We start from the raw sequence: 12342 nt of genomic DNA on the forward strand, positions 1-12342 counted from the left end.
GGCCGTCTGTATTTAGAGTGAATTCATGCTGAGTGTTGAGGGGACGGCAGCATACTGGCCACTTTCTCCTTCCTAAAAACACCCTCATTGATCTGAATCAAGGGACTTTTTTTCTTTGTCTTTCTTAAGATGGAGCCTTTTGTTTTTCAGTGTCTCCTATGTTCAGATCTTCAGGTGGTTGGCTGGGCAACGGGCCACCTCGATGTTTGATCTGCAGGCCCACATGCTACTCTGGGTTCCGTCTTGTTTTTTGTTCTAAAGCCCTTTCTTGTCTTTCTTTCTTCTTCTTCTTTTTTAAAGATTATTTATTTATTTGAGAGAGAGAGAGCACGAGAGAGAAAACAGAGGTAGAGGGAGAAGCAGACTCCCTGCCAAGCAGGGAGCCCGACATGGGCCTCTATCCCAGGACCCTGGGATCACGCCCTGAGCCGATCGCAGACGCTTAACCGACTGAGCCACCCCGGCGCCCTCTAAAGCCTTTTCAGAATAATCTGCCAGATGCTGTAGTTCAGCTGAAGGGGCTGTTTCTCATTCCAATTTTTCTGTCTCCACTTTCAGGTTTCACTCCACTGCCAAAATAAGAGGAGAGGGTGACTGTTACACTGGTCTTTCCTTAAACACTCGAATGTTGTCTGGGAGGTATTTTCTGGTCTATCATGAAAATTGACAGTTTCATCTCTTTTCGTGGTTTGCATAACTGAATTACAGTCCAAGTCATTGTTTCAGATATGGCTTTTAAGAGATTGTGATCTACTTTTCTAGCCTTTCTGTTTTTATTTCTGACCCTCAGGTCGACTGTGGGGAAGGGATGCTGTAGGTCTCTCTCCAGGGACGTCCAGTCAGTGTTTATACGGAAGCAATAGTCACGGCTCCGATCCTGACCAACGTGGGCACAAATTGACGTCAGTGAGGTAGCCCTGGGTTATATGTACTGAAAAGAACTCTAAATTCTTCCGTGAATATCTGCTGGTCTTATTTAGATGCAGGGACATCCTTTTTTTTCTCTCTTAGAGAGAGAGCAAATGTGGGGTGAGGGGCAGAGGGAGAGAGAGAGAATATTAAGCAGGCTCCACACCCAGCATGGAGCCCAATGTGGGGCTATATCTTGTAAGCCCAAGATCATGACCTGAACCTAGATCAAGCTTAACTGACTGAGCCACCCAGGCGCCCCAGAGCCATCTTTAATTATATCCCTGAAGTTCAGGGCTGGGTTCGAGGTTTAAATTCTACAGTTGGCAGCATACAACTGATAAGCACAGATCATGGGAAGGATGGGTCCTTGGAAGCAACTAGCTTTTTGGTCTTTAAGGAGAGTCACCAGGAAAAGGCAAGGGTTGTGGACAAGGAGAAGAGGAGGAAGGGGACACAGGAAGGGAGAGATCAACTTAAGAAGGAAGTGGGAGCACTGGAGAGAGGGAGGCAACCGGAGGATTTCCTTGGGAAATAAGTCTAATTTGTTTTTGCTTACAGTTGTCAAATTGCTCATTAACTTTGGTCGCAGAATCTTTTAGTGAAGTGATTTTTAATTAAGAATTTCATTTGGAAGCCTCTGCGTAACAATCAAGAAATGCTGCCCATCGGGCTAATGAAATCATGTCCCTTTTCTAAGACACCTCTCAAATGAGCAATGTTGCTCAGATCGTATGTTCACAAGAGCGGCCGCTGAAGGCCCATGATCATCCTTGCTGAGGTTATGCCATTGAGAAAGGATCAGGAGTGTGTAGAGAGTACATGTAAGGAGTGGGTTTCTCCCAGGTAGAGCAGAAGATGCAGGCTTGCATGACCCCATGAAGGGGTGACTGTGGGTAGACCTGTAACACCTGAGTATGTCATGCCACCCCCAAATGCAGACCCAACAATCTGTACCCTCACAGGTGGAACACCAGAGAGCATGCGGTCTCTGAATCGAAGTCAAGCTTTCAGGACATGGAATCAAGACAGGAGGAGAACATCATCCAGTTTCATGGTGACCCACAGCCAAGGTTATCCGAGACGATGGTGGTCTTGTGATAGCTGTAAACCCACCAGCCTGTGAGGCTGCCTCGAAAGGGCTTGTGGGCTCACGTTCCACCCCATGACTCTCCTTATGACAAACCACCCCTTCAGACAGCATGACACAGAGCAGTCACACAAAAGAGCAGAAAAAGAAAGAAAAGAAGTAAGCTGATCCCACCAAGGATGCCAAACAAAGGGGAGCTAGTCACAAAACCCAGTACCTACCTGAGAACAGATGGCAGAGGAATTCAAAGCAAGGAGAGCAGAGTTCAAACCCAGTGCTGACTTACCACCCCTCCATGGGCTCAACGAGCTGTGAGCAGCAGGGCGCAGAGGGCCTCTGTGGGCACCGCACCTGGTGGAAGGCCAGGGCCTTCAGTGATGGGCAGTGCAGACCAAACCTCACTGGGGCCTCCCTGATTAACTGTGGGCATACATGAAGAGCCACCAAATGCAAACAGTGAAGTTTATTTAGTCAGAGCTTATTACAGCAAGAGGATCAGCCACCGTCATTTGTGTTTGGGCAGAGACCAAACGGCAGGCAGAGGACTGGGAAAGCTTTATGGTTGAGGAAAGGAAAGACACAGATGGGCCCTGGATGCAGGCTGTGAGCCTGGGAAGCTGGAGGGGGTTATGAGAAGTGGGGAGTCCCCTGTGAATGGCTAAGGGGGCATATTTGGCTCTCTATCCTAGTTTGGAAGTAGGACCAAAAATTAGGGAAGCTGTTATTGATCATGTCCTGCCACTTGGGGCCAACCGTTTCGGCAAGATGGCTTCCTGGGTTGCGTATCATTAGTAAGGGGGATGTCAGTTTCCCTGGCAGGCTGCTGCAGGTGATGGGTCAGGCTTCTATTGTTATATATGGTCCAGCCTTGTCTGCTTGTATATTCAGTGTCTCGTGGGTGGAGTAAGGGATTCTCAGCAGCTACCTTTGTCCTTAATCCTGACAAAGCTTATTTCACCTTGAAAATTCGAAATAAGTCATTCCCAAATTCCTTACCTTTCAATGCAAACCTCAAAATATTGAACATCTAAATTAATATTCCTGACAAGTGATGAGGCAGCCATGGCTCACTTTTTGTAGAGAACATTTTGCCTGGAGAAGGTGAGAGATGGCAGGCATCACAGAGACAGTCTTATGTGTAGAAGTCTTTTAATTCTTTAGCTGGAATGAAAGAACTGAGAAATCCATCCTGTAAATGGAAGGTCAGTCAAAGTCACCTCACTTTAACTTCTACGGAGAAAGAAGAGGAGAGTTCCCTCCCCCATTTTATTTTATTTTATTATTATTTTTTTTTCCTTTTCGAACTTCAAGTACAGACTCAAGTCTTTGGACTTCACGTTTTCCTGCAGGTCATCATGGCTGGTCTACACAAGCCCCATCTCCAGCCACATCCGGTTCCTTGTGGTGAGCATTGGTGCCCTACTCTGATTGGCCAGCGCCTTCTCCAAGACAATCTTGAATGATATTCTGTGTCCAAGTGTCATGTTTAAGTTTCCTTTAATAAATGCATATCGTTTGTGATACATGCATTTGTATTTTGTGTGAGTGGCATCATGAATACAAACAGTTCTGCTCTTTTCTCACTGGGCACGTATTTTTAAGATCCATCCAGCCTGCTAGGTGAACACCTAACCCCACTTCCTCTGGCTTCCCAGTAGCAATGCTGCTTGTTCTCTGGCCAGATGTGCTCCGCTGGGCCAAAGTATTCATCTGGGTACCTAGGGATGGTGGCCACACTGTGCTCTTCTCCAAATCAATGCTCTTGCTGATGGGAGCCCCGGCACTGTGGGAATATGAGATTATCACCTCTGGGGGCAGCCTCTGATGGACTGATGCGCCCCGCCCCTGGTTAAGACAGACTGAACAGTGGCACCATGTAAACCACAGAACTCCCCATCAGATGAGGCTAAGGCTACATGTCTCTGGAATTTGCCCAGCTTCCTCCCCTGCCATACTCTGCTTCCCTCGCTTTTCCACAGGTTTCTCCTGAGAGCACCCAGCCAATAAATGGTGGCACAGGAGTCCACATCTCAAGTGTGCTTCTAGAGATCACCATCCAAGACAAGAAGGGTTCTGAACCGTATCTACTACTCTTCATCTATTCATCCGTGTTGTCTTTACTGCTGCCACAAACATCTCTCTAATTCATATACTTGTAAACCTGTTTGAAATGTTCTTTTCTCTGTACATTCTCAGGAGTGGAATTGCTGGGTCCTGGGGCATGCCAGACTGCATCCGATGAAGTACTTCCAGCTTGCGTTACTGATGGTTCCATAACTCTCTAGATCCCCACTCTGGGAAGTTGAAACTCCCTTCAATCATTGCTGAAATTCTGTTTTAATATTGGCTCATCTTCTGCCATTAAGATTAATTTTAAAAAAGTAATGGGTTGTCCCTATTTATCCAATCAGCAAATCTATCAGTTCTTATTTAAATCAAACTGTATATCCAGTGCGTGGGTTTCAGTAACAGAATGTTTTCTTGCATTGAACACCACCCACATGTAAATTCCTTAACCCTTTATCTTCCTGACAACATCTAGATCCTTAACTCCCCCCGAATCATCAGGGAAATATATTGGTGATGCTCAAGTTTTTCATTCATTCCAATGATACTTTTTGAAGATTTCAATCCAATCAACATCTTTTGTGTAACACACGTGTGCCAGGCACTGGAGTGGGCTCTGGGGCTATAAAATTTCAATAGGCATATTTTACCTAATTTGAGTATTGGTCGAATCAGTATTTAAGCTGCCACTTGGAAATAAACCTAATGATTTGGTTCAGCTTAACAAGCAGTGTGGCTAACTGCATGAGGCAGGGCTGTGGACAGCTAACCGATCAATGGGGAGGCTACGGTGCGGTGAATGCAGCCTCACAGCCCATGACGAAATGGAGCAGAGCCAGTGCACAGCTCATTTATCCAGATTCCTGCTGCTCGTTCTAGGGTCAGAACTGGATGAAAGTTTTGGGGAATAAAATGAACATTCTGACATGACAAAGTTTCTGGGATTCTTTATGTTTCGTTTCTCGGTCCTATTTAATCCACTCCAGTGTAACACCTTAATAAATTCTAACTATGTAGTGAGGGCGTCGCAAGGACCAGTGATTCGTAACAGAATCAATCAAAATAACCCAGGCTCCCACCAGACATTTAATGATTACTTAGTGTTTTCAGGCGACTATTCTGCTCACTTGTCTTCCTGATTAGCTCACTTCCCACTCCTAGCCAGAGGTTAGGAGTCTTGTCAACCCAGCTTGTCTGAGTCTTAGTCTTTTATCTCCACCTTCTCCATTGAGCCTTCTTACTATTATTGCCCTCACTGTTTATCCACTTTAGCAGGCTGATGGTCCTCATTATAGCCCTTAATATTGCCTGCAGGCTCTAGCTTAGTACTTCCCCAATTTGGAATTATGTCATAGTCATCTTTGAAATGTTGTAAAAGTGGAGACATTCTGATAGTGTCCTTAGAGATCCTGATTCAGTAGGTCATGGTGGAGCTGGGAAATCTGTGTATTTTAAACTAACCCCTACCTTATCTATGACCCTACCCAACAATCTGCAAATTCTCACTTGCCCTATGTCTTGAGCCTAGTAGAGTAAGTATATGTACACCCACACACATATATGTACTATGTATGCATATATATATATATATACACACACACACTAAATATGTGTGTATATATAATTATTAGTAGTATATATAGTATACTATATATTAGCATATATTATATATAGTATATATATTATATATTAGTCTATATAATATATAGTACATACATATTAACATATAATATATATAAATTCATAAAATTTCCCCCAGCCCTATCCTAGCCCCAGCCAATCCTCAATCCTCAGATAGACATAAAGTCATTTTTTCTACAGGTTACTCTTTTCTCCAAAAGAATGATGCTTTGGGGTTACAGGGGTAAGCACTGCTCATGATGGAAGCCCAGACCCAGCATTTTCCCCTTGCTCTCATCATTATGAGAAAGGTTCAGCCAGAACATTAAATAATCTGCAGGACACCAGTTATTCATTTCACCTTAAGAGTGAATCCTTCTATCTTTATCTTAAGCCTTTGTTTTTTACTATTTCCCTTCCTGCAAATTGGATTCTGACCTCCTTATCCCACCTCACTCCAAAATGTGAACTTACAAAGACCTAGTTCCAAGGCATTAGACAGCAACCTGGATCTACCACCTGATTGGATAACCCACAACGGAATTGCCCCAGAAACATTCTGAGACTACCGTATCTCTAACTATTGTCTCAGGCCCTGTTAGTAGTTAACAATGTGATAACGTAACATCCTTTGGAGAAAGACAACATAATCCAGACTCCCTGTGTCACATCATCCATAATGTCCACCATGTAATGAAACCACTCGATTTGTAAAATAGATAACTAGTTAGAAAATGTGACCCATAACCAAAAGAAAGAGCAGACAACAAAAATGGAACCCAAAACAGTTTAGATGTTGGAATTAGCAAACAAAATCTATGAATGATTTCAAGGATTTAAAGAAAAAATGGGCAAAATAAGTACACATGTGGACTACCAATAGAGAAATGGGAACTAAAACAAAAAGTCAAATGGAATTCCAAAACTGAGACATACATATTTAAAATAAAGAATTTGCTTGATGGACTTATCTGCATATTGGACATTGAAGAATAAAAAAGTCAGTAAACACACAGATAGAATAATAGAAATTACCCCATAAAAGAACAGGGAAAATAATAGGTTGGAAAAAGTGAACAAAGGTTTGGTAAACATTAACATAGCTTCAAGCCATCTACATATATGTAATTTGAGTCTCAAAAGATGAAAGAGAGATAATACAGTAGGAAAAAAATAAACAATGGATGAAATTTTGTGTGGAGACAAAAGATACCAACTTACAGATTACAGACAATGTTAATTGTTAGCAGACTATGATAAATTAGGAAGACATGTTTTAGTGCTTAAAGCAACCTATAAAGGTAATACAAATGTAATTACTAAAAATGTAGAAAATAAAAGTAAATATTAGGCTATACTTGATTAAAGTGAAAAATCAAATAATAGAAATAGAAACCAAAACTGCAATTAAACTTAATCACAACTATATCAATAATTACACTAAATGTAAGTGTAACAAATTCTTCAACTAAGAGACAGCTCTTTTCAACCAGGATTAAAAAAGTAAGACACAACTACTTTCTTTTTAAGTCATAGTCAATATAAATATAAAGACCTGAAGATGTTGATAGTAAAAGGATGAAACATTAGGTCAAGTACACAGGAGAGACTTGCTTCCACAGCAAATAATAATTACATGTGGATTAAGTGCTTATCTTGCCCTGTCTAACAAAACATAAAGCACAAGACATAAAGGAAAAATATCCTTTCATATAACTTATCTGTATCTCAGGATAAAGCTCAAGAAGATTTAGAGGGATAACAAAATCGTCATCCAAGGGAAAAATACACAATTTTTGGTATCTGATCAAAGATTACCAGACATTCTAAGAAGCAGAAAAAATATGAATCATATGAGTAGAAAAATCAACCAATAGAGACTAACTCAGAACTGGCACAGATGTAGGAATTAGTAAACAAGGGCAATAAAAATGCTTACTGTATGTATATCATGTATGTTCAAAATGTTAAGGAGAATCACTGATGAAATGAAAAAGGCCCAAATCAAACTTTTAGAGATGAAAACCATGATGACTGAGATAAAAATTATTACTGATGGAAATAATACCACGTTGAATATCACAGAAAAAAGATTAGTGAACTATGACATGAAGTTGAAACCACTCAAAATGAAATACAGAAAAATAGCTTGCTTGCTTGCTTTTTTTTTTTTTTTTAAGAAAAGAGCATCAAGAGTTTAGGGGAAACCTCAAGCAGTCAGACACATAGGTAATTAGAGTCCCAAAAGGAGAGGAGTGAAGGAGTGAAGGAAAGGGGCAAAAAAAATCTGTGTAGAAATGATGGGTGAAAAAGTTACAAATTGAATGGAAACTGTCAACTTACAGTTCAAAAAAATCTCAAGAAAACTCGAGCACAAGAAATATGAAACTACATCAGGGCACAAGTACTATCAAATTGCTCAAAAGCAGTGAAAAAGAGAAATCTACAGTTAGAGGAAATAAATGACATATTACATACAGAAGAACAAAGACACGGATGGCAAAAGATTACATTTTTTCAAAAGAAGCAGCTCACGTGAAAAGACAATGGTGCAACATTTTTCAAGTTCTGAAAGAATAAAATAGAAACTGTCAGTATAGAAATCTACCCAGTGAAAAACTATTTTCAAAACAAAGACAAATACATTCTTTTACATAAAATATAAAAGCTGCAAGAATTGGCACACAAGGGTGGCTCAGTCCATTAAGCGTCCAACTCTTGGTTTCAGCACAGGTCCTGATCTTAGGATTGTGAGATCAAACCCCAGGTGGGGCTCTACACTCAACAAGTCTGCCTGAGATTCTCTCCCTCTGCCGCTACCCACCCTGGCATGTGTGCACGCTCTCTCTCTCTCTCTCTTTAAAATAAATAAATAAATAAAATATTTTAAAAAATAGCTGAAAGAATTGATCAACAGCAGTCTTTCAGAGAGAAGAAAAATGATACTATGTGGAAATATGTATTTATACAAATGAAGAGGACACCTGAAATGGCAATGACATGGGTAAATATATAAAATTATTTTCTTCTTATTTAAGGATTTTAGAAAAGATAGTTGACTACACAAAAATTTAAAACAATGTATCATTAGATTTATAACAAATGTAAAAATGAGATATTTAACAAAAATGGAGAAGAAATTATAAGGTACTTAATCTATAAATAAAGTGGTATAACATCATGTGAAGGCAGATAGTGAGAAGATGAAGATTTACAATATTAATTCTTAGAAAAAAAACCACTATTTCTTTTAAGTGGTGTAGCTAGTAAGCCAAAGAAAGAGATAAAATCAAATTATAAAATGTATTCATTATCCAAAGTAAGGCAGAAAAAGATGGAAAAGGGTAACATAGAACAGGTGAGACAAAAATCAAATAACAAGATGATAGGCTTAAGGATAACCATATGTGTAATCACATTAAATGTAAATTATCTAAATATTTCAATCAAAAGACAGAGATTATTATATGAAGACAATCAAGATAAGACCCAACTTTACACCACTTACAAGGAACTTACATTAAATGAAAAGCTTACATAAAAATGGTCAATGTAAAAAAAAAAAAAGAAAAAGAAAGAAAAGAAAGAAAGAAAACTATATGTCAATACTGTCCTCAGTAAAAATTACACTAGAGTGGCTAGTTCAATAACAGACAAAGTAGATTTCAAGAAGTAAGTATTACCAGGAATAAATAGGCCATGTAATAATAAATGAGCCAAATAATTAATAGGACAGAAAACCCTAAATGTTTATGTACCTAATAGCAGCATTTTAAATACATGAAAAAAACTGATAGAAATAGGTAAACTCACAATTAGAGATTTATTGAAATCTCTTTCAATAAATAATAAGAAAAGTAGACACAAAATCCGTAAACGTAGGAAAGATGTGACAAACCCCATCAATTACTGAGGCCTAACTGACATTTATAAAATTCAACATTTGAAGGCTACAGGTTTCCTAAATCACACATCCCATCTGCCAAGTAAAGCCTGTTCAGAACAAACAAACAAACAAAACCCAGTAACAATTAATTTTAAAAGATTCAGTGGAATTAATAATAGAAATCAACAATCAAAGATATTAGGACAATTACCAAGTACTTGGATATAAATAAAACTTCTAAACAACACATGAGTCAAAAAGAAATCAAAAGGGAAATACAGTATTTTTAACTAAAGGAATGAAAACACATGTTAGTACTTGTGAGATGCCATTAAAAAGTATTTAAAGTTTCTCTCTACAGTATATTTCCTCCTCTTATTTTCACATTAGAAAGGAAAGCATCTTAAGTCAATAACCTCCAAATCCACTTGTAAATTTAAAAAAGAAGAACAGGGGCGGCTGGGTGGCTCAGTCATTAAGCATCTGCCTTCAGCTCAGGGCATGATCCTGGCGTTCTGGGATGGAGCCCCGTGTCAGGCTCCTCCACTGGGAGCCTGCTTCTTCCTCTCCCACTCCCCCTGCTTGTGTTCCCTCTCTTGCTGGCTATCTCTCTCTCTCAAATGAATAAATAAAATCTTAAAAAAAAAAAAAAAGAAAAGAAAAGAAAAAGAAGAACAAATAGAAACAAGTGTCCAACTCTTGATTTTGGCTCAGGTCATGATCAGGTCATGAGATCAAGCCATGCATTGGGCTTCATGCTCAGCATGGTATCTGCTTAAGACTCTCTCCCTCTCCCTTTGTCCCTCTTCCCGCTTGCGCTCACACACTCACTCTCTCTCTCTCTCTCAAATAAATAAATGAAATCTTAAAAAAAAAAAGAGGACCAATGAAACACAAAATAAATTGAAGAAAGAAAATAGATCAGAGAGGAAGTCAATGAAATAGAAAACAGAAAAACGGTCAATGAAACCAAAAGCTAAAATAATAAACTAACAGTCAGCCAATTTAAGCCAATTTAAGGGGGAAAATCTCAAACTACCAATATCCAGAATGAAAGAGGTAATAGGACTACAGATTCTATTGCTATTGAATTGATCATTTGCATGTGTTATTAACACCTTTATGCTACTACTAAGTTGGGTAACTTAGGTGTGATGACAAATTCCTTGGAAGACACACGCTCACACAAGAGTGATAAAAAACCTGGTAACTACAGATCTATTTAAAGAAACTGTATTTGTAGGTAAAACCTCTTTCCACAAAAACAAAACAAAACAAAAAGCAAAAAACAAGAACAACAACACTAGCTTGAGAGGCATTCACTGATGAATTCTATAAAACGTTTAGGAAGAAATAATACCAATTCTACCAGAAACTCTTCCATAAAATTAAAAAATGGGAAATAATTTCCAACTCATTCTATGAGGCCAGAATTATAGATGACAAAACAAGGCAATGATATTAAAAGAAAAGAAAGCCACAGACCAAAATCCCTTACAAATGTGGGTAAAGTTATTAAATTTAATAATTTCCAACAAATGTAATTTAATAATTTAATTTTATGTAATGTAATTTAATTTTTAATATGTAATTTAATTTAATAATTTAATGTAATTTAATAATTTCCAACAAAACATAGAAAAGGATAACACATCATGGCCAAGTGCACGTGATTATTTCTTACAACTGCATACAAATCTATAATTATCTCAGAGTAAACGTTTAATTTGAAAATATCCCCTGTTATGCCATTCACAAAAATAAACTCAAAATAGAGAAAGACCTGAACGTGATACATGAAACCATAAAATTCTTAGAAGAAAACATAGGCAGTAATTTCTTTGACATAATCATAGAAACAACTTTTCAAATATATCTCCTCTATCAAGGCAAACAAAAGCAAAATTAAACTATTGGGACTACACCAGATAAAGTCTTTTGCACAGTGAAGGAGGCCCTCAAAAAAACCAAAAGGCAATCTACAGAATGGGACAAGATATTTGCAAATGGTGTATCTGACAAAGGATTAATATCCAAAATATATAAAGAAATTATACAACTCAGCACCCCCCCAAAATAATCCAATAAAAAATGGACAGAGGACACGAATAGACATTTTTCCAAAGACATACACATGAGCAACACAGACATGAAAAGATGTTCAACATCACCAATCCTCAGGAAAATAAAGATTAAAATAATAATGATACATCACCTTACACTTGTCAGAATGGCTAAAATTAAAAATACAAGAAATAACAAGTGTTGGCAATGGTGTAAAGAAAAAAATTCTCCTGCACTATTGGTGGGAATGCAGAGTGCTGCAGTCACTGTGGAAAATGGTATGAGGATCCCTCAAAAAATTAAAAATAGAACTATTCTATGATCCAGTAATTCTATTACTGGGTGTTTGTTTACCCAAAGAAAATGAAATCACTAATTCAAAAAGATATATGCACCCCTATGTTTGCTGTGCATAATTTACGACAGACAAGATATGGAAGCAGCCCACACGTCCATCCGTAGATCATATATCATATCTTCTTCATCCATACACACACACACACACACACACACACACACACGCACAATGGAACATTACTGAGCCATATAAAGGGACGAGATCTTACCATTCACAACAACATGGATGGACCTAGAGGAGATAATGCTAAGTGAAATAAATCAGCCAAAGAAAGACAAATACCATATCGTTTCACTCATATGTGGAATTTAAGGAACAAAACAAATGGACAAAAAGAAAAAAAAAGAG

Source organism: Ursus arctos, unplaced genomic scaffold (assembly GCF_023065955.2).
Source record: "Ursus arctos isolate Adak ecotype North America unplaced genomic scaffold, UrsArc2.0 scaffold_3, whole genome shotgun sequence".
NCBI classification, from domain to species: Eukaryota; Metazoa; Chordata; class Mammalia; order Carnivora; family Ursidae; genus Ursus; species Ursus arctos.